Below are 27887 nucleotides of genomic sequence, written 5' to 3'. Positions count from 1 at the left end.
CTCCTTGGGTGGACGTGGTATTATTCTGAGGTGGTGAGGCTTCCCTAGCCAAGTCTGTGAGTAACCATGGTGAGCAGTCTCTCTGCTAACCACATTGAACATAGAGCATGAGCAAGAAATGAAGTTGTGTTGTTTTCAGCCAATGAGATTTTGGAGCGGTTAGATGCTGTGATATAACCTAGCTTATTCTGACTAAAAGGCCCTTGGGGAAAAATCAAGATAGAGACAAGACTCAATTATGCTTATTGTTGATGGTAAGTTTATGATCAATGTTTATCTATGTAAAATTAGAGGATGCACTCAGCCATTCCAGAACACTGGTCCCAGGCATCCCCACCCACTGGAAATGCTATTTGAACCATCTCTTCCTGGGAGGCTATCAAAACTCTTTATGAATCACAAAGTAGTTGACACTTGCCCTGTTTAATACACGGTTACGTAAGAGCTGGGCAATGCCAAAGGAAGACAGAAGGAGGATCAATGCCTTCAGATTGTGCTCTTGGTGGAAAACATTGAATATACTCTGGGCTGCCAGAAAAACACAAATCAGTCTTAGAAGAAATACAACCAGAAGCCTCCTTAGAAGTGAGGACAGTGAGATTTTGTCTTGTTTACTTTGGACAAGGCATCAGGAAAGTCTAACTGCTAGAAAAGGACATCCTGTTTGGTACAGTGGAGGGTCAGCAAAAATGACACAATCGTCCCGATAATGGACTCAAATACACCAACCATCAGGAAGACGGCACAGGACTGGGCAATGTTTCATTTGTTTTCCACAAGATCACCGTGAGTCATTACTGACTCAACGGCAACTAACCACAACCCAAATGACAGATTTCATTCAACCAGAGAATCCAAGAGGGCAAGGTGTCTGCCTTTGGGGTGGCACAGACCCTGGTTTTGTCTGAGCAGTAGGGAACTGTAGAAACATCCTAAACATTAACAAGCATCCCTAATATCGCTAGCAAGGAATCATAAATTATAGTCAGAACCGGCCATCGAAAGCCAACAGACAGAAATGTCATCTTTTTAGAGTGAAGCTATTTTGACATGTTAAATGCCGATAACATTAAACACAGCTGTCATTCAGGTGTGTGGTGATGACTTATTTAGCTAAAATTAGGATCGTGACCACTAGGACAAATTAAAAGGCCGCCTGGACAGAAAGAGAGAGAGAGTTGATCTCAGTAGAAACTATGAGGAAATGTGAATTTCTGCAGAACATAGCTTCCAAGCAATTCTTTTTATCCCTGAGGGGAGGAAAAGATGTTCAGCCTCTATATTTATAGGAACAATTATAAATGTAGTCTAATCCTCTCTTTGATTTTAAGAAAACTAGTAGACAAACTCTGACAACAAACACAAAAGAAATAAGCCCAAAGCACGTAATTTTGGGTAGATAAAGCCCTTTTTTACAAAACATTCACAGAAGAACAACATAAGCTTGGCTACTATTTTTAAGCAAGCTGCAGGCTTGGCAATCAACTTTTACTTAAGTCCCTGTTTTCTTATAATAAAGTCTATTGACAGCATTTGTTTTGTAGCATTATGCTGTCCCAATATGATTTAAAACTAAAATAATAATAATTAAAAAGAAAAAGGGGGGGCCATACGATGAGTTAGAATCGTTTAGCCTGGAAAATGAACCTGGTTTCCTTTGACAAGAAATCTGATTTGAAAAGAAAAACAAAAATTATTTGCTACTTCGAACATAAATGATGGCTGGAAATGAGGGAGTTATTTTGTGACAAATTTAGAAAAACATAATTTTAGTTGATTTGAAATTTTTCTTTCTGGAAATTTAGCAACCGCATAACCTAGGAGGGAAGAGGCAACCTTCACGATACCTTAAAGAAGGTCAAGGTTATAACATGGGTAGAATTTGTCTTTGCTCTTGTTGTGAGCTGCCGTCACGTCGGCCCTGACTCATGGCGACCCCATGCACAACAGAACGAAACGGTGCCTAGTCCTGCACCTTCCCCCTGAAGGTTGTGGATTGGATCATTGGAGTCCATACGGTTTTTTATGGCCAATTTTTGGAAGTAGATCGACAGGCCTGTCTTCCTAGCCCGTTTTAGTCTGGAAGCTTCGCCGAAGCCTGTTCGGCATCACAGTAAAACACAAGCCTGCACTGACAGACAGGAGTGGCCACACCTGAAGTACACTGGCCAGGGAATCAAACCGTGGTCCTCCTCAAGGAGGGTGAGAATTATACCACTGAACCACCAGTGCCTCAGAAAACCCAGCTGCTATTGAGTTGATTCTGACTCGTGGTGACTCCACGCAGGTCAGAGCAGAGCTGTGCTCCACAGGGTGCTCAATGGCTGGTTTTCCGGAAGGAGATTGCCAGTCCTTTCTTCTGAGGTGCCTCTGGGTAGACTCGAACCACAAGCCTTTCTGTTAGCCATTTGCACCACCCAGGGACTCCCCATTTTGCTTAGTTTACATACAATACGAGTGCCTTTGACATGATGGGTTTGTTTGTTTCATACGACAACCTCTCTTTACTTAAACTTCCCACTATTGGTAAATGGAATGACGCATTCGGCTCAACAGTTTCTATAAAAGCAAATTCTGCTACCTGGATAGAAGCGATTTCACTGAGCATCTAGCTGATAAAGGCTTATCTTGCACAACAGAGCGCTACCAAATTCTAAAGACTAGTGGGTTTTCTTTCTCCACATCTACTTTAACAGCATTGAACTGCCTCAATTCAACCTTAAAAAAGATAAAAAATAAATAAAAAGTCAGCATCAAATGTGTCTGACAGCCATGAATATGTTTGGAATCCGAAGTGGCTCTGCTGGTTTGAACAGCTGGCCAGAGCGACAGTCTAAGGGAGCACGTTTTCGGGCCAGAGGCCTGCGAGAGCTAGTTAGCGTCAGAGGCAAACTCTCGCATGAACCTTTAAACACACAGCCGGCCTCACCAAGGACCTAGAGTTGATTTAGACTGATAGTGACCCTGTGGGACAAGGTAGAACCACCCCGTAGAGTCCCCAAGAGGGCTGCAGAAGACCTCTTTAAAATGTTAAAAAGCAAAGATGTCACCTTGAGGTCTAAGGTGCACCTGACCCAAACCATGGTATTTTCAGTCACCTCGTATGCATGCGAAAGCTGGACAATGAATAAGGAAGGCTGAAGGAGAATAGATGCCTTTGAATTATGCTGCAGGTGAAGAGTATTGACTTTACCATGGACTGCCAGAAGAATGACCAAGTCTGTCTCGGAAGGAGTACAGCCAGAATGCACTGTAGAAGTGAGGATGGCGAGAGTACGTCTCACAGACTTTGGACATGTTGTCAGGAGGGACCAGTCCCTGCAGAAGGACATCATGTTTGGTAAAGTAGAGGGTCAGTGAAAAAGAGGAAGGCCCTCAATGAGATGGACTGACACAGTGGCTGCAACAATGGGCTCAAGCGTAACAACGATTGTGAGGATGGCGCAGGACTGGGCAGTGTTTCATTCTGTTGTATAGGTTGTGGCTATGAGTTGGAACCAACTCAATGGCACCTAATAACAACAATCGTTATAATCAGATTGTCACATTTTTCTCCTGCAGCGTGGCTGGTGTGTTTGAACCACCAACCTTTCAATTAGAGGCTGAGTGCTTAACCACTGTGCCACCAGGGCTCCTTAAAAGACCTAGGGCATATGTATTAATGGAATAATGTCGATCTCTTTCTACTCTTGGGGAAGCATCCCCCAACCCTTGCCTTGTCCAAGGTGGATACATAGCCTTACTAATAGGAAAAACCAAAAACCAAACCCATTGCTGTGGACTCAATTCCGATTCATAGTGACCCTATAGGACAGAGTAGAACTGCCCCATAGGGTTTCCAAGGCTGTAATCTTGAAGAAAGCAGATGACCACATCTTCCTCCCAAGGAGCTGCTGGGGTGTTCAAAGTGCTGGCCTTTTAGTTAGCAGCAGAGTGCTTTAACCACTGTACCACCAGGACCCCTTCATTAATAGGAAGGACAACACCAGCCTAGTTACATAAAAAAAAAAAAAAAAGTTACATAGGCACCTAAAATTCCTGTATATACTTAACGAAAATTCACCTATTGTAGACAAGAAATGCAAAATATTGGTTCTCACTCTTGGACTTTGCACGTGAGTATCGAGAGTAAATTCCTCCTCTGTTATACTCACCTTTGTTGCCAAGCTCCCTCCTAAACGCTTTTAGTTAACTGCTTTGCTTAGATTGTCATCTGACATCAGAGAACGACTCAGGTACAGATTGTTCCCCTTCCCAGGAAGCATGCACCGCTCTCTAATTGAAACCATTTCCAGCCTTTTGCAAACCCATTAAGAAGAACTGAGTTCTCGTCTGTTTTTATTTATTGCTGAGAACAAGTCTTCCTTCTAAGTGCCTCCCCTGCCTCCGCTTGAGGAGAGCAGGTTTGCAGCAACAAAGAGTGCCTGTCGGGGGGTGGGGGGGGGTGGAAGGGGTGGGGAATAGCCTCTCTGCTTGGTGAGAGCAGAAGCTCAGCTTTAGGGTCTGTTGCATTCATTCTTAAGGACCTCTGGTGACTTAATGTTTCGTTGGTAACTGAACCCACCCAGCAGTTCCGCGGGAGAGAGACCTGGCAGTCTGCCCTCTTAACGATTGCTGTTGTTGTTATTGCTGTGTGCTGTTGACTCATCGCAACCCCATGTGACAGAGAAGAACTGCCCCATAGAATTTTCTAGGCTATAATCTTTAAGGAACTAGATCGCTAGGTCTTTTCTCCTTTGGAGCCCTCTGGTGGGTTTGAACCCTCGACATCTCGGTTAGCAGCTGAGTGCTTAACCATTGTGCTTCCCTTTCTTAAAGATGACAGCCTAGGAAACCTTGTGGGGCAGTTCTACCCTGTCACATGGGGTCGCTATGAGTGAGAATCAACTTGATAGCACCACTGCCACCATCGTTCATTCTTAGAGCCACTCCAAAGTAACTGAAAATGAGTGCTAGAAACAAGACAAGTGACTTTATTCTCCCTATGAAAGGACTCTGTGTGTGCGTGTGTGTGGGTGTGTGTGTTTGGGTGTAGCTAGCTGGCTTTCAAAGATAAACCCACAGATCTAGCACCCCCGTGCCCTATGATGACGTGAGGAGACAGGAAAGCTGGATTTTAACAAACACATAATGTTATGTGTCTATCATTACAGCATCACAAGTCTTACTGGCCTGACAGAGACTGGAGAAACTCTGAGAGTATGGCCCCCAGACACCCTCACAGCCCACTAATGAAGTCCCTCCTGAGGTTCACCCTTCAGCCAAAGATTAGACAGGCCCATAAAACAAAAAGAGATTAAAGGGGCACACCAGCCCAGGGGCAAGGACTAGAAGGCAGGAAGGGACAGGAAAGCTGGTAACGGGAAACCCAAAGTGGAGAAGAGAGAGCGTTGCCATGCCATGGGGTTATGTTAACCAACGTCATAAAATAGTATGTGTACTAACTGTTTAATGAGAATCAGTTTGTTCTGTAAACCTTCATCTAAAGCACAATTAAAAAAAATTAAAACAAAAACAAAGAGAAGTTTATTTTCTCACAATCTAGTAGGCTAGAAGTCCAAATTCAGGGAGTCAGCTCCAGGGGAAGGTTTCTCTCTCAGTCGGTTCTAGAGGAAAGTCCTTGTCATCGATCTTGCCCTGATTGAGAAGCTTTCCTGCCCAGGAACCCCGGGTCCAAAGGACACGCTCCCCTCCTAGTGCTGCTGTCTTGGTGGTACGAGGTCCCCTTGTCTCTCTGCTCACTTCTTTCTTTTATATGTCAAACGAGATTGATTTAAGACACAACCTCATCTTGTAACTTGAGTCCTGCCTCATTATAACTTCCCTAATCATTAACATCATAGAGGTAGGATTTACAACACACAGGAAAATCACATCAGATGCCAAAATGATGGACAGTCACACAATACTGGAAGCCATGGCCTAGTCTAATTCATACACATATCTTTGGGGGACACAATTCAATCCATGACATCTCCCCAGAGGCAGTGCCCTGAATTTGGACTCTAGCCTTCTGACTTGTGAGTAAATAAATGACTGTTCTCTAGAGCCACCCACTTGGGGTGTTTCTGTTATAGCAGCACCAGGGGACTAAGACAGTGGCTGTGTGCAAGGACCGCAGAGGGGACTGCAGGAGCTGAGGGCAGCTACCAGCTGACAGCCAGCAAGGCAACTTCAAGGACATGGATTGTGCCAACAACCTGAATGAGCCTGGAAATGGATTCTGCCTGGAGCCTCCCAATAAGACCCCACCTCAGACTATACTTGGCCTTTGGCTTTGTGAGACCCCGAGCAAGGTGAGCCACCCACATTACCGACCCACAGACCGTGAATGATAAATTTTTTTATTGTTTAAAGCCGAGTCCCGGGGTGGATGGCAAGGCCCACACGCTTGGCTGCTAACCGAAAGGTTGGAGGTTAGAGTCCACCCAAAGATGTCTTAGAGAAAGGCCTGATCATCTACTTCTGAAAAAGCAGCCATCGAAAACTCGATAGAGCATAGTTCTGCTTTGACACATACGGGGTCATCCTGAGTGGGAGTCAACTTGAAGGTAACTGGATTACTGGTAACTGATTATTGTTCAAAACTGCTAAATTTATGGTAATTTGTTATGGCAGCAGTAGAGAACTAATACAGATATTGTTGTTGGGTGCCTTTGAGTGGATTACGACTGATAGCAACCCCATGTGATGGAGTAGAACGGCCCCATAGGGTTTTCTAGGCTGTGATCTTTGTGGAAGCAGATTGCCAGGTCTTTCTCAGAGCTGCTGGATGAATTCAAACCAACAACCTTTTGGTTAGCAGCCAAGTGCTTAACCGTTGTGCCACGAGGGCTCCTTATTACAGGTATAACCCACTGCCATTGAGTCGATTCCGACTCATAGCAACCCTGTAGGACGGAGTAGAACTACCCCAATGGAGTTTCCAAGGAGCGCCTGGTGGATTCGAACCGCCAACCTTTTGGTTAGCAGCCCTATCTCTTAACCACTACGCCACCAGGGTTTCTATTACAGGTATATCCTGCCACAATTTCAGGCCTTTTCACCTGATGCAAGGAGCCTTGGTTACGCAGTGGTTTCTTTGGTAGTGGTGGTGCCATGGGAAATATTCTTGTTCATGTGGTCTTGACAGGGAAGATCCCAGGAAGCAAATTGACTTCAGCCCCGGTCTCGGCATTTTCAGTTCCAGTCTTTTCTCTGTGAACGCCAATCCAGGCAGTGCAGGCCAGCAGCTGTTAGAAAGGAGTGACGCAAAGATCAGAAGCCGGGATGTAAGACGTGTCTAAAACTGCCTTGAAATCCGCCGTTGGTCATGTGAACCTCGTCTCTTGCCAAAGTCTCTCTGTCTCTCCTTCCTGTCAATTGCTAGTGAGGGTTATCCTCTGGACCCTCGGCCCTGCTTCTGTCTGCCTGCCCACCCCTTAAGCCCTCACGGACGCCTTGCCTTTGACAGCTGCTCTGTGGAGTTTGCACGTTAATCATCGGTCTTTCTTTGCTGTAATCTGGGTTATTTCGGCCCTGTGCAACTTTTTATCATGCTTCCTTCCCGGATCCTTGATCTTCGCAGCCGAGGTTCGCTCAGTCGCTGTTTCTGTCCTGTGCAAGACGCGGCTCAGATTTCTCCACACATAATTTTAATTCTCTCTATTCACTACTGGACTACCTAGGCAAACCAACAAACAAAAGAGAACTAAACTGGTTGCCGTTGAGTCTAACTTATGGTGACCCCACGTGTGCAGGGTAGAACTGTGCTCCAGAGGGTTTTCGAGGCTGTGTGACCTTTTGGAAGCAGATGGCCAAACCTGATTTCTGAGCTGCCTCTGGGGGGTTCAAACTACCGGACCTGCTCCCTAAAAGTCACAGCTTTCAAAAACCCAATGGAACAGTTCCACTCTGCACACTTGGTGTCACCATGAGTTGGAATTGACTTGATGGCGACTAATAAAACAAGTCTTTCAAGCATCCTGATAGAGAACCATTAAGCTACACGGCTGCCTTCATCTAGCTTTTGAAGAGATAACATATTTTTAATTACATCTTCCAGGAGCCTGGTTAAGCAGTTAAGGACTGAGCTGCTAACCAAAAGAATGGCAGTTCAAACCCAACTGTACTGCCCAGGCATTCCGTACCTTATGAGTCAATTCCACGCTTACAAATCCTCACATTTTCCACCATTAGCTTGTAAAAGAATGTTCACAATAATATCAGAGAGGAAGCAATCCCAGTGGCCACCAACAATAGACTGAAAATGAAAACACCGAGGGAGTTTTGACAAAGAAAACACCTTTTGGGCTAGGCGTTGAGGGACATGTTGAACTTCACCCCTGGTTTGGGTTAGTTTCTGCTGACATTACCACCATCCATATTTCTTCATGTCAACATGCATCCTGTAGTTCTTGCTGGGTGCCCTTGAGTCGACTCTACCTCTTAGGACCCCATGTGACAGCATAGAACTGCCCCATAGGGCTTTCTTGGCTGTAACCTTTAAGGCAGGCCAGGTCTTTCTTCCACAGAGTTCCTGGGAGCCTCCTAGTGCACTGAATCTACCTTCTTATGTTTCTGGTTATTAATTGGTACGAGTCCCATGCGTAACCCAGTGTCCAGCATAGCATACACCCATGACAGGTACTTGTAGAATTACCCACGTGCACGTCTGCTGGGAAAAAACTATGTAAAACAACATTTAGACAGTGGAAGCATTGCCTGCGGCTTTTTTTTTTTCCTTTGAGATTTATTCAAAGAGTCATTTAAAAACTTTAAAAGGAAATTTAATTGCAAAGGAGAATATCTGTGATGTGGTGTCTTCAAGATCTGTGTTGTCACTGGATTTGACTGCTGAGAAAGAAGAATGGATTTTGGAGAATGAGAAGTGAAAGCCTTTCACGCCTGTCTTAAAAGGCATTGTTAGCTGGTGGTAGGAGGCACCCTCGATAGCAAAGACCTTGGCCATCAGCCTCGACCTCTGTTTGCTTCTTCATGGAGGAGAACTCCTCAGTGAAGAAGGCTCTCCCTGACACTGACTGTTCTCCTCCACAGCAGGGTAGGAAAGCAAGCCCTCTTAGATGAAAGGGATGATGCTGATCATTGTTTAAAAAATTATACCACTGTAATAATACAGGGCCTTTAGTTGTCGCCTCTGGAGGTGTGGCAATCATAACACTGGCATAAAAAATTTCTTTTTTTTAAAGGGATACTTGTACAGAATCTTGGTGTTTAATTTGAGGATATCATCACAGTTTAAAGTTAGGAAAGTTGTGTGTCAGGGTTGTATTCTTTCAACATACTTATTCAATCTGTATGTTGAGCAAATAATCCAAGAAAGCGGGCTATATGAAGAAGAACATGGCATCAGGTTTGGAGGAAGACTCATTAACAATCTGTGATATGCAGAAGACACAACCTTGCTTGCTGAAAGTGAGGAGGACTTGAAGCACTTACTGATGAAGGTCAAAGATCACAGCCTTTAGTATGGATTACACCTCAACATAAAGAAAACAAAAATCCTCACAACGGAACCAACGAGCAACACCATGATAAATGGAGAAAAGATTGAAGTTGTCAAGGATTTCATTTTACTTGGATCCACAATCAACACCCATGGAAGCAGCAGTCAAGAAATCAAAGGACGCGTTACATTGGACAAATCTGTTGCAAAACTCGTCTTTAAAGTATTAAAAAGCAAAGATGTCACTTTGAAGACTAAGGTGCACTTGACCCAAGCCATGGTATTTTCAATCAATACAAATGTGAAAGCTGGACAATGAATAAGGGAGACCAAAGAAGAGCTGATACCTTTGAACTATGGTGCTAGTGAACAATGTTGAACACACTACGGACTTCCAGAAGAATGAGCAAATCCATCCTGGAAGAAGTACAGCCAGAGTGCTCATTAGAAGTGAGGATGGCGAGACTCCATCTCATATACTTTGGACATGTTATCAACAGTGACCAGGCCCTGGAGAAGGACATCATGCTTGGTAAAGTAGAGGGTCAACAAAAAGCAGGAAGACCCTCCATGAGATGGATTGACACAGTGGCTTCAACAATGGGCTCAGACATAGCCACGATCATGAGGATGGCGCAGGACCGGGCAGCATTTTGTTTTGTTGTCCGTGGGGTCACTATGAGTGGGAAGTGAATCGATGGTGCCTAACAACAATAGAGTCTCTTCAAAGGTCCCTGGATGATGAAAATGGTTTGCCTCCAACTGTTAACCTAAAAGTTGGCGGTTCAAACCCACCCATCAGTACCAACGTGGAAGAAAGACCTGGTGATCTGCTTCCATTAAGATCATAGCCAAGAAAACCCTATGGGGCAGTTCTACTGTGTAACACATGGGGTCGCCATGAGTCAGATTTGATTCAACTAACAACATGAAGTCTCTTCATCCATCCTCTTCTCGGATGTGTTCTATAGGGGTTGTGTGATTTCTGTTTAATGCATTTTGGGAAGTCAGATGCTAATCCCATTTTCAGCTCTGAATAGGAGCAGATGTGAGTTTTAACAGTGAGTGGAGGATAGTGGAGAGAAGACCGGAGTCCTAAATATGCCTTATGACCCTGACCAAACCGATGAATTCTTGTCACCCAGTTCCTTAATACCCATTGCCGCCAAGCTGATTCCAAATTATGGCAACCCCATGTGACAGAGTAGAACTGCCCCCATGGGGTTTCCAAAGCTGTAATCTTTGCAATAAGGACCCCTGGTGACTACATGGTTCTGAGCTCAGCTTCTAACCAAAAAGTCTTAGTAGTTGGCATGTGTGAGTCCACCGTTGCAGCGATGGTGTCAAGCCATCTCATTGAGGGTTTCCTTCACCTTCACTGGCCCTCTACTTTACCAACCATGATGCCCTTCTCCAGCGATTGGTCCCTCCTGATGATGCATCCAAAGTAAGCAAATCAAAGTCTTGGACAGTACGGTGTGACTCATAAGTTTTTCATTGGTTGATTTTTGGAAGTAGATTACCAGGCCTTTCTTCCTAGTCTCTCTTAGTCTGGAAGCTTTGATGAAACTGGTCCACCATGGGCCACCCTGCTGGTATCTGAAGTATCATTGAAGTAGCTTTCAGGATCACAGCAACACGCAAGCCACCGTAGTAGGACACACTGACAAATGGGTGGTGGTCTTATGTTTTGAGAGGGGGGAGCAGAGGAGAAGAACTTCATTCCCAGAGCTTTTTATCACAGCCGCTTCTGAGGACTGCTTCATTTCTTTTCCTTCTCAATTGCCTCAGAGCAGTCCCTCCTTAACCCACCTTTCAGGGCTCATTCAATTTGGTTGGGGATGACCTAAACCAATCCAAAACCAATGTCACTGAGTTCATTCCGACTCACGGTGACCCCATGTGTTACAGAGTAGGTCTGTGCTCCATAGGGTTTTCTGTCATCTTTACCACAAGGGGCCCTGGTGGTGCAACAGTTAAGCGCTCAATTGCAAACCGAAGGTTGGCTGTTTGAACCCACCCAGTGTTTCCGTGGGAGAAACACCTGGTAAATATTAGAGCCTAGGAAATGTTCTGGGGCAGTTCTTCTCCGTCACGTGGGGTCACGATGAATCAAGATTGACTCCAGGGCCCGTAACAACAACAACGATCTTTATGGAAGCAGATCACCAAAACTCCCTTCGATGGTGCCTCTGGGTGTGTTCGAACCACCAACCTTTAGGTTAGCAGCTGAGTGCTTAACCATTTGTGCCACGAAGGGACCCTGGGGAGGCACCTAGGTGTTTGGTATTTCAACCAGACCGTCGTGGTCTGCTCCTGCTCAGGCAAAGCTGTAAAGCACCAGTGTTGGTTTAAGCAATACATCTCGACCTTGGCTGCATTTTGGGCTGTTCTAACAGAGGTTTCTAAAACATCGACGCTAATTTAACCCCTTTTATTGCTTTGTCTTTATAAATTCAGGCCGCAGAATTCCATTAGCAATTGCTGTCATTATCCTGTGCTTCGGTAATTAGCTTCAGTTCATTAATCTGGATATTCAAGGCTTTTTTTTTTTTAGACCATGAATTTTGCATTTACTGTATCGTGATGCACTGGAAGGAAAATTCAGCCCTGGATAGTTCTCATGCAGAAACCTAGGTTTCATTTTTTTTCCTTATTCTGTTTCTTCCCTCCACAAAGTTGGAAGTTATACACTCTGTTTCTATTCTTTTAATATGCACATTCAGCTTATTAAAGTCTACAACTAATCAATATCTTTACACTTGTGAATAATAGAGAACAATATCTCAAAATTGCTATTGAGTCGACCATGACCTTATGGCGAACCCCGTGCAACTCTTACTTACAAGGGCAGCTCTTTGTTTCCTTTTTCTTTCATGTAACATAGTCGTCCAAACCTAACCTTGAGGGCGTTTCCTCCTGTTCATTTTGTTACATTTATTATTCACAAGTCACATCTCGAAGATTCAATAAACTTTGGAGTTAAGAGTAAATTGTATAAACTTTCATGAATAACAGAAAGCATTGTGTATGTTGGTCAAAATGTCAGTTATCTGAATAAAACATGGCTTTCAAATTAGGTTTACACAGAAGGTCAGAGGCCAACAGCTCAGGATGGAAACACAATTTGTGGAATAAAACTGACGGTGATTATAAGTCAGCTTTATCATCTGCAGCCCGGGACGCTTTGGGTGGCGTCACTTTTTGGAAATATTTAAAATGAGGCAAGGGTGGGTTCAAAAATACTGAATTTTTATACTCTTGGATATTTATGAGCAGATTAATAACTCAGTGACCGTTGATGAGATTTGCAGAAGTTAAATATTAAAGGGTTTCATCTCTCTCTTAATATCTGAGAGCGAGCCGACCTTCTCATTAAGATTCCTGAAAGTAATCTGCCAAGATTTCCTGACAGAGCACGAAAGTAACTGCCTTCTCTCCTCTCTCTTGGACATTGCTCTTCTACGTTTTTCTTTCTATGGATCTTCTTCAAGTTTGGGGTTCCTTTTACAGAAACACTAGAGGACTTTATTTACTGGAAATGACCTTGAGGAAGAAAAGAGACAACAAAAAAGAATACTGACCTGGCTTTGAGTGATCCTATCACCGAACCCCGAATCGCACATGTGAAAATGCGTTACTGGAAGCTGAAATCCACATGTCAACCCCTAACTTTCTCAAACCTGTGCTGATGAAGAGGTACAGCGCTAGTGGTAATTTGGGGGATGGTGGCTTTGGGGTTCACTGGAATTTTAGTTTTAACTTTATATATTACAATCAACTTCTCAGTGATACAAAATTAATTTTTACCTAGTATGAACACACCATGAATTGGGATCGACGATGGCAACGGCTTTGGTTTTTTGGTTTTATGAACATCCCTAATTGGGCAGAATTGGGCCAAAGTCCAGGACCTGTTTGGACAGTTCCTTGGCAGCCACCCAGGACTCCACTTAGGATCTCAGATACACTGCATTTGCCTTTAGAAAGTGAAGTACTACCTTCTTTTTACTAAATATTGATGTGGGAGGGACTCTTTTAGCCCTTTTCATTATGATTTCCCCAAGATCTAACACAGTGTATGGCATATATTTATACATAATGACTATCTGACAAATATTTAGCAGCCTTTCTCACAGAGTTACAAGTAAAATGGTCACAATTATCTACCTACTTATCTCTCTGTCCACCTGTCTTCAATCCATCCACCCCATCCATCCATCTATCCATCCCTATTCATCTACCCATCCCTGTGTCTATCCACCCCTATTCATCGCCCCATCCACGCATCCATCTATCCATCCATCCGTCTGTCCGTCCGTCCGTCCGTCCGTCTCCATCCATCCATCCATCCATCCGTCCGTCCGTCCGTCTGTCCGTCCGTCCGTCCATCCATCCATCCCTATCCATCCATCTGTCCCTCTCCATCCGTCCCTCTCCGTCCATCTGTCCCTCTCTGTCCATCCCCATCCATCCATCCCTATCTACCCACCCATCCGTCCGTCCGTCTGTCCGTCCGTCCGTCCGTCCGTCCGTCCGTCCGTCCGTCCATCCATCCATCCTTTATCTATACATCTATCATCTACCTATGTTTCGTCCAGCCATCCATTTATCTGTCATATCTGTCTCTATTATATATCTACCTAATGTAGTCCTGGTGGTGCAGTGGTTAAGAGCTATGACTGCTAACCAAAAGGTCAGCAGTTTGAAACCACTAGCCCCCTCTTTGGAAACCCTGTGGGGCAGTTCTACTCTGTCCTATTGGGTTGCTGTGAATTGGGATCAATATGATGGCAATGGGTTTGGTTTTGCGTTTTTAATGTATTTGTATCTCTCGTCTATCTATCATATCTATCTCTATTATCTATTTGTCTGTCATCTATCTATCTTTCCTTTCTTCCATCTTTTTTTCCTCCTTCCCTCGCTCCCTCTCTCTTTGTTTTTTTCTATCGCTCCATCTTTCATAATGGAAAGTTACATGTACAGCTGACATTTTCTTTGTACCCTTCACACAGTCCCGTACCTCCCTCCCAGGAAAAAAACCTAGATCCTAAATTTGGTATTCATTTTTCCCACGTATGCTTTAAATTGTTGCTATGTCTTAGGTATTCAGAAACAATATATAGACTTGCCTTGCATGATCAAAAAGTTTAAATGGTTTAAACGCAAGATAGTACACAATTCTGAAGATGTCAGCACAACTTGACCAAGGCAAGGTCGTGGAAGCTCTCCATAGACACATCGAAACTCCCTGAGGGCCAGGGTTACTGGGCTGAGGGCTGGGGTCCATGGTCTTGGGGGACATCTAGCTCAATTGGCATAACACAGTTTATAAAGAAAATGTTCTACATCCTACTTTGGTGAGTAGCTTCTGGGGTCTTAAAAGCTTGTGAGCAGCCATCTAAGGTACTCTGCCGGTCTCACCCCTTCTGGAGCAAGGGAGGATGAAGAAAACCAAAGACATAAGGGAAAGATTAATCCAAAGGACTAATGGACCACAACTACCACAGCCTCTACCAGACTGAGTCCAGCACAACTAGATGGTGCCCAGCTACCACCATCAACTGTTCTGTTAGGAATCACAGCAGAGGGTCCTGGGCAGAGCTGGAGAAAAATGTAAAACAAAATTCTAACTCACACACACACACACACACACACACATAAAACCAGACTTACTGGCCCAACAGAGACTGGAGAAATCCTGAGGGTATGGCCCCTGGACACTCTTTTAACTCAGTAATGAAGTCACTCCTGAGGTTCACCCTTCAACCAAAGATTAAACAGGCCCATAAAACAAAATGAGACTAAAGGGGCACACTAGCTCAGGGGCAGGGACAAGAAGGCAGGAGGGGACAAGAAAGTTGGTAACAGGGAACCCAAGGTTGTTGACATGTTGTGGGGTTGGTAATCAATGTCACAAAGCAATATGTGTATTTATTGTTTAATAAGAAACTAATTTGCTCTGTAAACCTTCATGGAAAGAACAATAAAAAAAAAGCTAAAAATAAAAACTTTAAATGGTATTGTTTTGTGCCTATTATCTGGCACTTACCTTTCCAGCCCCCACTTACAGTAGAAATATTCACACATTAATACGATCTCTAGTTGAATAATTTGATCTACTCACAAGTCTTTCGCTGTATGAATATATAACACATGATTTTGTTTCCTTCAAACCAAAAACTAAACCAGTTGACATGGAGTCAACTTTGACTCATGGCGACATCACGTGTGTCAGAGTACAACTGTGTTCCATAGGGCTTTCAATGGTGGATTTTTTAGGAGATTGCCAGGCCTTTCTTCCAAGTCACCTCTGGGTGGCTCAAACATCTAACCTTTCAGTTAACAGCTGAATGATTTAAATGTTTGCAGCGGGGACTCCTTTGTTTCCCCATTGCTCACAAATTAAGTTACTTCCAATGTTTGGCGTTATAGGAAATGCCACATTAAGCCTTCTTGTACATGTCATTTTGAACACACGTGTGAGTCTTTCTTTAGCATGTGTAATTAAGAATGGAATTGCTGGCTCAGAGGCAGGTGCCTCTACATATTGTTCTCCAATATAGGGTTTGTACCAGTTTACACTCCCAACTAAACCGAGGATCCCCACTGCTAACTATTGGGATTGATGGACATTTTAATATTTGTTCATCTGATACTTATTAAACAATATGTCATTGTGCTTTTTATTTACATTTTTCTGATTATTGGTGCAGGTGAAAATATTTCCGTATGTTTATTAGTCACGAAGTTTACTTTTCTGAGAATTTCCTGTTCATATTTTTTGCCCATTTTTCTGCTTTGGTTTTGTTTTTCAGTGATGTATAGAAATTTATACACACATGCATACACACTCCTATATTATTCATAGAAAATCTTTTATATGTAAATATATGCTATTGCCCTAAAACCTTTGTCAGGAAACTGTATCAACTATGGTTTAGGTTTTTGTGCTTTGTTTATGATTGGTTGTTAAAGTTTTGGCTGAACGATCTTTCATAATGTTAAGTTGATCAGATTTATCTATTATTGACTTCTGGAAATGTATTATTTGTATCTGATTGAGCCAACTTTTACTACTCAAAGTCATAACACTGTTTTAATATATTTTCTTCTAGAAATTTTGAAGTTTTGCTTTTTCACCTTTTGGTGCAATGTTTTCTTTCAAAACAGCACTCCTTCAAATTTAGCTAGTTTCTAAACTCTTTAATAGTTATCTGGTTAAGTAATTAAAATGGAAAAAATGAGCTATGGTTTGAATTGTGTTCACCCAAACACATCTGTATATATATACATACATATACATACACACACACACACACACACACACATATATATGTTGAATCCTAAACCCTGTGCCTGTGGATATAATCCTGTTTGGAAATAAGGTCATCTTTGTTATGTTAATGAGGCCCTATCAGTGCATCCTGGGTCCTAAATCTAATCCCCTTTGAGTTCTAGGGAGCAGCGTGGACACAGAGATGCACACAGGGGAAAGGCAGATGCCATGTGGGGATCACTAAGGAGCAAGGAATGCGTGGGGCTACCGACAAGGAAAAAATGAACACTACCAACACCTTGATTTGGGCTTCTAGCCTCCAGAACCGTGAGAAAATTAATTTCTGTTCTTTAAAACCACCCACTTATGATATTTCTGTTGCAGCAGCACTAAGAGACTAAGATAAACTGTTACGATAGTGGAAAAATAGGAAATAAAATGCACATGACATGCTCAGGCTTAATCTCTAGTAAAAACATGCTGTTTGTTGTTAGGTGCCAACGAGTTGGTTCCGACTCATAGTGACCCTATGTGCAACACGATGAAACACTGCTGGGTCCTGCACCATCCTCACAGTCCTTGCTATGTTTGAGTCCATCGTTGTAGCCACTGTGTCAATCCATCTCGTTGAGGGTCTTCTTCTTTTTCGCTGACCTTCTTTTTTACCAAGCATGATGTCCTTCTCCAGGGACTGGTCCCTCCTGATAACAAGTGCAAACTATGTGAGACAAAGTCTCGTCATCCTTGCTTCTAAGGAGCATTCTGATTATACATCTTAGGAGACAGATTTGTTCGTTCTTCTGGCAGTCCATGCTATATTCAATATTCTTCACCAGCACCACACTTCAAAGACATCAATTCCTCTTCAGTCTTCCTTATTCATGGTCCAGCTTTTGCATACATATGAGACGATTGAAAACACCATGGCTTGGGGTCAGGTGCATCTTAGTCCTCAAAGTGACATGTTTGCTTTAACATGTTAACTTTAAAAACATAACGACTGTAATTCTAAAGAACCCTTTATACCCTGAGCAGAAGCAGACACAGGTGTGTGAGCACATGTACAACAAGGAAGACATTTTGACACCAGCCTCTTGTCATTATGTCAGTAGTGAGCCTGACACGGCGGTGAGTATCCAGGAGGGAAAGTGACAAGCTCCTTCCACATGCAAATCCCTTCTGTTTACCGGGTTAGGTCGTTTACGCCGAAGCCTAGCTGAGACCTTTCTTAAATTGCTTTCCTGTAATTCCAACAAAAGTTGCCATCTGACAATACATCTTGCTTCCCAGGCACGAAACCACTGGCCAGGGAAGAGCTGAGCCACATACAATACCCAGAAACTAAGCTTAATTTCTTCTCGTTGCTATTGTATCAGCTGACATTTTGTTTCATGAATTATTCTGTATCATCATTCTAGCCCATTGACCAGGATCTGGTCAATGCTGGGTCAATAGATAGGAATTGTGATTTTTTTTTTTTTTTTTGAGACAGTGTGGATCGTATTGATCCGAGAGTGGAAGTAATCATACAAATCAATAGAGGCTGAACCCTTTATGCTGTCTCCACAGCTGGGCAGAATCAAATGTAGGTATTACGTGGTTAGAGGACTCTTAGGTAGGTTGAGTGCCCAGATAATCCCTGTAATGTCTTGAAAGGTCCCACCTCACCCCACCTGGGAGGTGGCCGTAACCCATCTGGAAAATCTAAGAAAACGTAAAGAATTAGAATCCTGCTTCTTTGATAAACCAAGTTGCCATGGAGCCGGCTCTGACTCACAGTGACCTCACGTGTGTCAGAGCAGACCTGTGCTCCGTCGTGCTTCCAATGGCTGACTTTTCAGAAGGAGATCATCAGCCCTTTCTTCCAAGGCACCTCTGGGTGGACCTGAACCTCCAACATTTTCGTTAGCAGCAGAGCGCACTCACTGGTTGCTCCCCACAAGGGCTCCATTTGCTGGAGCTGTATTCTTGATTTCTGTTGGTACAAATACTTGGTACTGGACTCATTTCATTTGTGTCCAGTTGTCTAATCCTAGATCAACGTGAACGTGCAGTAGCAGAGAGTGAAGAAAAGCTCCAGTGCCTACCATCTTGTAGGAACTTAGGTCAGATTCCCCAGAGTCCTATCTTGACCAGGAGACTTGGAGTCCCAGGGAAGGGAAGCCAGCAAGGGAGGAAGGAGGGAGGACAAGAAAGTGGAGAAAATTGACAGACCAGACCAGACGAGCTGTCACTGAGTCGACTCTGCCTGTCAGAGTAGAACTATGCTCCCTAGGATTTTCAGTGGCTGAGTTTTCAGGTGCAGATTGCCGGGCCTTTCTTCCTAGGCACCTCTGGGTGCCCTGGAACCTCCGATCTTTTGGTTAGTAGCTGTGATGGTTAAGATTGTGTATCAGCTTGCCTGGGCCACGATTCTCAGTGGTTTGGCAGTTGTATAATGTTGTGATCAATTCCCTGTTGAGATTTGATGTATGATCACCCCCACAATGTGATCTGCTGTGAGGAGCCAATCAATTGAAAGGGAGTTTCCCAGGGCGTGTGGCCTGCATCTGACTATAAGTGGACATCCTGGCTTTTGTCTGCTCTGGATCCTGCAGTTGGCTCCTGTTCATCTGATCTCTAGTTCTTGGGCCTTGAGCTAGCAGCTTACCTGCAGTCTTGCCTGACGATCTTGGGGTTTGTCGATCTTCACAGCCTGTGAGCAAGAGCCCTGCTCTCCAAACTGCCGATCTTGGATCCACCAGCCCCTGTGGCTGCGTGAATCAGGAGAAGCCTCTATCTTGATCCATGGACTTAGGACATTCCAGCCTCCACAGTTCCGTGAGCCGTTTCTTTGATATAAATCTATGTATTTATATGCTTTACTGGTTTTGCTTCTCTAGAGGACCCAGCCTAAGACAGCAGCCCAACGTGTTAACAGTTGTACCACCCAGGAGCTGATTCCTGGGAAACACTGGAGCTTACACCACACCTTAGGGGATTGTTTGTTTGTTTGTTTGCCTTGAGGTAAGGGAGCTGGATTTTCATAATAACCGCTTGAAGTCAATCACTGACTACCCTGTTGAGGCTTTGTGGGATGGAGGGATGGAGATGCAGATGGGAAGGAAAGAAAAGTGAGCCCTATGTGCTTCTCTGAGCCTTAGTAGCCCAAGGTCAGCCAGTCCTTTTGCGGGGAAGCACTCAAAACTTGAGAGGTGGGCACACAGAACTAGTTTAAAAGGTATCTGTTAGGACCTTTGCAGAATGCCTGGTTGGCACAAACTGTGAAAGCACTCAGCTGCTAATCGGAAAGTTGGAGGCTCAAGTCTACCCAGAGGCACCTCAGGATAAAGTCCTAGCGATCTACTTCTGAAAAATCAGCCATTGGAAACCCTGTGGAATACAGGTCTATCCTGACACAAATGGGGTTGCCATGAGCTGGGATTGACTTGACGGCAATTGTTTTTTGCAATCCCCGAGTAGTGCAAATAGTTAATGCCCTCAGCTGCTAAACAGTTTGGAGGTTTGATTCCACCTAGAGGCATGTCGAAAGAAAGGCCTGGCAATCTACTTCTGAAAACTTGGCCCTTGAAAGCCCTATGGAGCCCAGTTCTGCTCTGACACACACGGGGTCGCCATGAGTCATGGTTGACTGGACAGCCACTGGCTTTTGGGCCTTTTCTGAGAAACAACGTCTGGCATCAGGGGGCTAAGTAATTGTGGAACTGAAAATCCATTTACCTGTAGCCTCTGTTATGGCCCAATCTGTGGCACATTGAAGACCTAAAAAAAAAAAAAAAAAGGAAAAGAAAAATTGAATGCCTTGTAAATCCATCTCCAGCTCATATATTCCTTGCTAGGAAAATAAAATGACTGTTGATGGCCTTTCTCAGCAATCATCCTTGAAGAAAATTGCCTAATCACAAAATGTCCCCTTAAACATAGATTCTGTCAGCCATGTGTGGCTGATCGAATCTGGGGTTTGTAGGAGGGAAATGGGTTGACCAGGAAAGACAGAGGGGACTTAATTTGGGGAAAATTATTGAAGAGATTTATGTCGTGGCAGGAACCGTTATCACTTGGCAAGCAGCCGGGAAACGCGGAATCTGGAGATTACAGCGTGATCAATACTGCAGGGAGCGGGCTGTCTACGAAGAAACAACCAGCCGTGAAGCATGGTGCGAAGGCAAAGACGGCGTACCGGTTTGAGAAGAATTTGAGGCAAAATATTCTTTCTGATAAAAGGTTTTAATTAGTGATTATTCGGTCATGTGCTAAGGAGGATTTTCCCACTGATGCTCTTTTTTTTTTTTTTTTTTAATTTTCCTCTTTTTCCCCCCAGAACAGGACCCAGAAAAGCAGTATGCATTGTTCTAGCAGTTAGAGAGGAGTCCCTGGGTGCTGCAAACGGTGAAAGCATGGGGCTGCTTGCTAACTGAAAGGTTAGAGGTTGCAGTCCACCCAGAGGTGCCTGGGAAGAAAGGCCTGGTGATCTGCGTCAGAAAACCAGCCACCGAAAACCTTGCGAAGCACAGTTCTGTCTGACTCACACGCAGCCGCCATGAGTCGGAGTCGGCTCGAAGGCAACTTGTTTTTAGCAGTTGGATAAATTCATTGCCGTCCAGTCGATGCAGCTCATAGCGACCCTATAGGACAGAGTAGAACCGCCCCCTAGGGTCGCGAGTCCGTAATCTTCATAGGAGCAGATTGCCACATCTTCCTCCAGCAGAGCACCTGGTGGGTTGCAACCACTGACCTTCCGGTTAGCAGCTGAGCACTTAACCACTGAACTGCCAGGGCTCCTTAATTAGATACAAATGCTACTTTATTTCTGGGATTTTACAACTTGTTAATTCCTTATCAATATTTGACAATGTAAGGCACAAAGTGGCAAACTCTGGCCCATTGGCTGAATCTCGCCCCCGACGTGGTTTTGTAAATAAAGTTTTATTAGAACACACCATGCACGTTCATTTACATGTTGTCTCTTGAAGTTTTGGGGCTGCAAGGGCAGCGTTGGGCAGTTGTGACACTGACCATAGGCCCCACAAGCCTAAAATATTTCTGATCTGACCCTTAACAGAAGCTTGCTCACCTCTGCTTTTGGGTATGGGTTGAATTACAAAATCCACAGTACCTCTCTTTGTCCCTAACTGCTTTATAGGAAAATGATAGGCCTATTCCCAGAGCACTCAGTCACCTAGGAGAGTATAAAAGGACAGAATTAATCTAAAGAAATACAATGTATTCTGTGGTCTAATTTTAAAAGTCTCCAATTATCTAGTGAAAAAAGACAGGAAAGAAATAAACCCAGGTCTAAGCAAGGATTGCCTCTGGGCAGTGAGGTTCTAAAACCCGTTGCTGTCGAGATTCCAACTCATTCGTATGTGTATATGTGTATAGGTGGAAACCCTGGTGGTGTACTGGTGAAGTGCTACGGCTGCTAACCAAAGGGTCAGCAGTTCCAATCTACCAGGCGCTCCTTGGAAACTCTGTGGGGCAGTTCTACTCTGTCCTATAGGGTCGCTATGGGCCGGAATCGACTCGACGGCACTGGTTTTTTGGTATGTGTATAGGTGTAGTGAGGTTATAAACCAAAACCAAAAACCTACTGCCATTGAGTCGATTCCGACTCATAATGACCCTGAAGGACAGAGTAGAACTGCCCCATAGGGTTTCCAAGGAGTGGCTGGGGATTCAAACTGCTACCTTTTGGTTACCAGTGGAGCTCTTAACCACTGGGCCACCAGGGCTCCAGTGAGGTTATACATGACTTTTATTCTTTCTGCATTTTTTTATTTTATGCATTTTTACAATGAGCATGGATGTATATACTCTATTTTAGAAAGTGGTTTTTAAGAAGTCTACCAACTTGGAAAACATCTCAGAGATGCTCTCTTAGCCATCTAACGCTGCTATGACAGAAATACCACAAGTAGATGGCTTTAACAAAGAGTTCATTCTCTCACATCTAGTAGGCTACAAGTCCAAATTCAGGGTGTCATCTCCAGGGGGAGGCTTTCTCTTGTCTCTCAGCTCTGGAGGAAGGTCCTTGTCATCAATCTTCTCCTGGACTAGGAACTGCTCTGCTCAGGAACCTGAGGTCCAAAGGACATGCTCTGCTCCCGGTGCTGCTTTCTTGGTGGTATGAGGTCCCCTTGTCTCTCTGCTGGCTTCTCTCTTTTATATCTCAAAAGAGATTGGCTTAAGACACTATCTATCCTTGTAGATCTCACCAATGTACCTGTCACTGATTCACCTCATTACATCATAGAGGTAGGATTTACAACACATAGGGAAATCACATCAGATGACAAAATGGTGGACAATCACACAATACTGGGAATCGCGACCTAGCTAAGTTGACAGATATTTTGGGGGGACACAATTCAATCCATGACAGACACATTCCTCCGATCAGTAGACAGTGAGGGGTGGGTGTTGGATGTTAACTAACCTTTAATGGCCATCTTCAGCACTAGAAAAAATTTCCACAATCTCCCGTAGCCGTGGATAATAGTTTTGTGGATTGAATAGTGTCCTTCCTACTTGAGAAGGTTTGAGTAATTTATGCAACGCCACCACGTTTTTTAGGGGTGAGGTGAGAATTGGATACACACCTGACTTTAATGCCCATGACTTTTCAGTGTCTTTCATAAAAGAAATATGTGGCACTAAATGAATTTGAAAAATTAAAAGACGTGGACAGTTTAAACAATTCAAAAGAATACATCACCTACCTTAAGGTGCTTTTGTTGGGGGACTGCATATTAATATATGTTATATAGGTATATACATGTTCTATAGGTATATATGTTATATAGGTGTATATATGCATATACTAATATATACACATATACTGGAAATTCTGGTGGTATAGTGGTTAAGAGCTGAGGCTGCTAACCAAAAACATCAGTAGTTTGAATCCACTAGCCACTCCTTGGAGACCCTATGAGGCAGTTCTACTCTGTCCTATAGGGTCTCTGTGAGTAAGAATCGACTTGACAGCAATGGGTTTGGTTTTTGCTTTGATACATACACCATGGTCTGCCAGAAAAACTCACAAACCTGTCTTGGAGGAAGTACAGCCAGAATGTTCCTTAGAAGCGAGAATGATGAGACTTCATCTTACGTATTTTCAACATGGTATCAGGAGGGACAAGTCCCTGGAGAAAGATATCATGCTTGGTAGAAGGTCAGAGAAAGAGAGGAAGAGCCTCAACCAGATGGATTGACACGATGGCTTCAACCATGGGCTCAAACACAGCAATGACTGTGAGGATGGCACAGGACCAGGCAGTGTTTCCTTCTGTTGTCCATGGGGTCACAACTAGGAGGCTCCACAGCACCGAACAACAATAACGTTTGCACATATATATGTATAGTTAGAGAAATGTGGCAGCAAGTAATAAATCAGAGAGTAATGAAGCGATTTTCGGGTGATAAATCTCCATTACAAATGTGTCTTTTAATAGAGCATTCACATTCATAATTGAGAAGTTTTTTTTTTGTTTTTTTTTTAACCTACATTCACTTACGGGGTATATTTTCACAAGCACCTGAATTAGTAAGGGCATGTGTTTGCCTCATGTGCCAAGGGTAGGATTAGTAAGGAGCTTTTCCAGACCAGTAGTCCCATAATTTTCTCCTGCTCTAGTCTAACTTTCTGAGACATTATTACCTGTCCTCTGGTAAACGGCTAAAACCATTTGGAAAATGTGGTTGAACTGACCGACTCTTCTGACTTTTCACAGCCTTTAACATCCTACTGTACTTTGTAAATCACTGGGAGCGATGTGAGCGTGCAGTTTTTTCTGGGGATGCCATTTGGCAGCGTCTGGAGACATTTTTGGTTTTCACAACTGGAGGTGGGGGGAGTGCTCCTGGCCTCTAGTGGGTAGAGACCAGGGATGCTGCTCAACACCCCACAGTGCACAGCATGGCCCCCACCACAGAGAATGACTAGGGGGTGGAGACCAGGGATGCTGCTCAACACCCCACAGTGCACAGCATGGCCCCCACCACAGAGAATGACTAGGGGGTGGAGACCAGGGATGCTGCTAACACCCTACAGTGTACAGGACGGCCCCACCACAGAGAATGACTAGGGGGTGGAGACCAGGGATGCTGCTCAACACCCCACAGTGCACAGCATGGCCCCCACCACAGAGAATGACTAGGGGGTGGAGACCAGGGATGCTGCTCAACACCCCACAGTGCACAGCATGGCCCCCACCACAGAGAATGACTAGGGGCTGGAGACCAGGGATGCTGCTCAACACCCTACAGGTCACAGGACGGCCCCACCACAGGGAATGACTAGGGGGTGGAGACCAGGGATGCTGCTCAACACCCTACAGTGCACAGGACGGCCCCCACCACAGTGAATGACTAGTGGGTGGAGACCAGGGATGCTGCTCAACACCCTACAGTGCACAGGACGGCCCCCACTACAGAGGATGACTAGTGGGTGGAGACCAGGGATGCTGTTCAACACCCTACAGTGCACTGGACGGGCCCCACCACAGGGAATGACTAGGAGGTGGAGACCAGGGTTGCTGCTAACACCCTACAGGTCACAGGATGGCCCCCACCACGGAGAGTGACTAGCGGGTGGAGACCAGGGTTGGAGAGGGGTGGGGATGGGAAGGAACTACACCTTTGAACCGTTCTCCCATCTTATGAACTGGACTTGGAACCCTGGTGGTGCAGTGGTTAAGAGCTCGTCTGGTAACCAAAAGGTTGGCAGTTCTACTCCATCAGCCACTCATTGGAAACAATATGGGACAGGTCTACCCTGACCTATAGGGTCTGTATGAGTTGGAATGGGCTTGATGGTAATGGGTTTGGTTGGTTTTGTATGGACTGGGCTTGGGACATTTCACAGAAGCCTAGGGCTCTAAGAAGCACACCCTGAGGAAATGCAGCCAGTGAGGTGGGGCTTTTGAGCCTAGGAGGTTCAGGAGTATTAGTGTCTGTTTGATGAATCAGTGATTCACTGAAGCCAGTATGCATGAGGTTTGAGGACGCCCCTACAGATAACATCTGTCAACTGCCTGTTGTTGGTCTGTGCCATCGAGTCGATTCCAACTCATAGTGATTCACAGGACAGAGTAGAACTGGCCCATAGGCTTTCCTAGGTTTAATCTTTACAGGAGCAGATCGCTAGGTCTTTTGTCCCACAGAGCCACTGGTGGGTTTGAACCACTGAACTTTCAGTTAGCAGCCAGCTGTTTAACTGTGGCACCACTAAGGCTCCTTGTCAACTGCCTAGAGGCAGACATTTGTGGGTACATCTGGTCAATCAGAGAAGATGTCCTAAACAACCTATTGGGCTGGGCTGGAAGACTTCTGGTTAACAAATTCTCCCCAACAAAGGAAGGTGCCTCGACATAGAATTCACCCTGTTAATTAACTTTGCTTGTAGGAGAGAAGCAATCCTTCTGAGGTTGTTTCCAGCCCATCCCCAGGACACAAGTGTCAAACTTAAAAGGAGAACTGACGGGTATGGAGGTGAAGTTTCAGAGACTCGGATTTATTCCCAGCTCTACTGCTTAATAGTTTTTTCTACTGCTTAATAGTTGTGTGACCTCAACTCTCTAACCTTCAGGTTCCTCATCGGTATAAACCCATTGCTGTCATGTCAATTCCAACTCATGGCCACCCTATAGGACAGAGTAGAACTGCCCCATAGGGTTTCCAAGGAGTGGCTGGTGGATTCCAACTTCAGACCTCTTGGTTAGCAGCCATAGCTCTTAACCACCGTGCCACCAGGAGAGTGTGATGGTTAAATAAAGTAATATTGAAGTTTATCAGGCATGTTGTCCAATGCCCCACATTAATTAGCTTCCAAAGACTGTAAAATATAAAAGGAGCTCTTTATTAAATCGGTAAGACTTCGGGGCACAAGCCAAACCTTGGGATTTCAGAACCATATTTTAACACCATCCGTTCTCCCCTGTCCCAGCCATTCTAGGCTGCACTCCCCTGAACAGGGTGGGTATCACCTGGACTCTAGCCCTGTATGGTGGCTCCAGGCAGTTAGCAGGAAACATTTTGACTTATGGCGCCCCCATGTGTGTCAGAGTGGAACTGGACTTTATAGGGTTCTCAGTGGCTGCTTTGCCTTTACTGTAAAGCTGTCATTTTTGTTATGGTTACTGGCACGGCAAGGGTATTTGAGCAAAACTGAAATAGTTATTAGAGCATTTTTAAGATTATTTTTGTCATTGTTGCAGAGGATATACACAGCAGAACATACCCCAATTCAACAATTACTACATGTACAGTTCAGTGACACTGACCACGTTCTTCAAGTTGCGTAACCATTCCTGCCCTCCTTTTCCGAATTGTTCCTTCCCCACTAACATAAACTCACGGGCCCCTAAGCTTCCTATGTAACCGTTGCGTTGCGGTTGTCAGTTTGATCTCATATAGACAGTTCTTTTAAAGAACCTAATGTCTTTCAGCATTTTTTTTTTTTTGAGAAATTTTCATGAGTTTGCTCATTTCTTCTCCAAAGTGATCCTGTCTTATAGACATTGATTTAATCAACTGTGAGTCAAAATGAGGAATCATACAAGGTGATGTATGCATACTTTAAGCTATATTTAACTTAATGCATAAATATACATTTATTCAGCACTCTTTATTATTATTATTATTATTAATGGGACCAAGTCTTTTCTTTGAGCGTGCATTCAAAGATTGAAGTTCTTCCTTATATTAACCATATTCGTGTTACCTGTGGCAGGATGACACTAACTTGGTTCCAGAGATGTTCCCCTCTGGTATTCACATCCTGTGTAAGCCCCTGTCTTTAATGTGGCCTGGCCTAGTGACGTGCTTTGACCCAATAAAATACGGCAAAAGAGATGGGATGGATGGCACACTCCTAGGATTAGATTGTAAGATGTTATACATTATAACATTTTCTATATCTCCACACAATATACACAGTGGCTGAAACAATGGACTGGAGCACACCAACAATCATGAAGATGGCGCAGGACTGGGCTACATATATATGGTCCCATCCACAGCTACTTTTCAGATTACATAGAGAGAGAGTTGTTAGGTGTCATTGAATCTATCTGACTCATAGCGACTCCATAGTACAGAGTAGGATTGTCTCAGAGGGTTTCCACGGCTGTAATCTTTATGGAAGCAGACTACCACATCTTT

The sequence above is a fragment of the Loxodonta africana genome, chromosome Y (assembly GCF_030014295.1).
Source record: "Loxodonta africana isolate mLoxAfr1 chromosome Y, mLoxAfr1.hap2, whole genome shotgun sequence".
Lineage (NCBI taxonomy): Eukaryota > Metazoa > Chordata > Mammalia > Proboscidea > Elephantidae > Loxodonta > Loxodonta africana.
Note: the sequence above shows the minus strand (reverse complement) of the source record.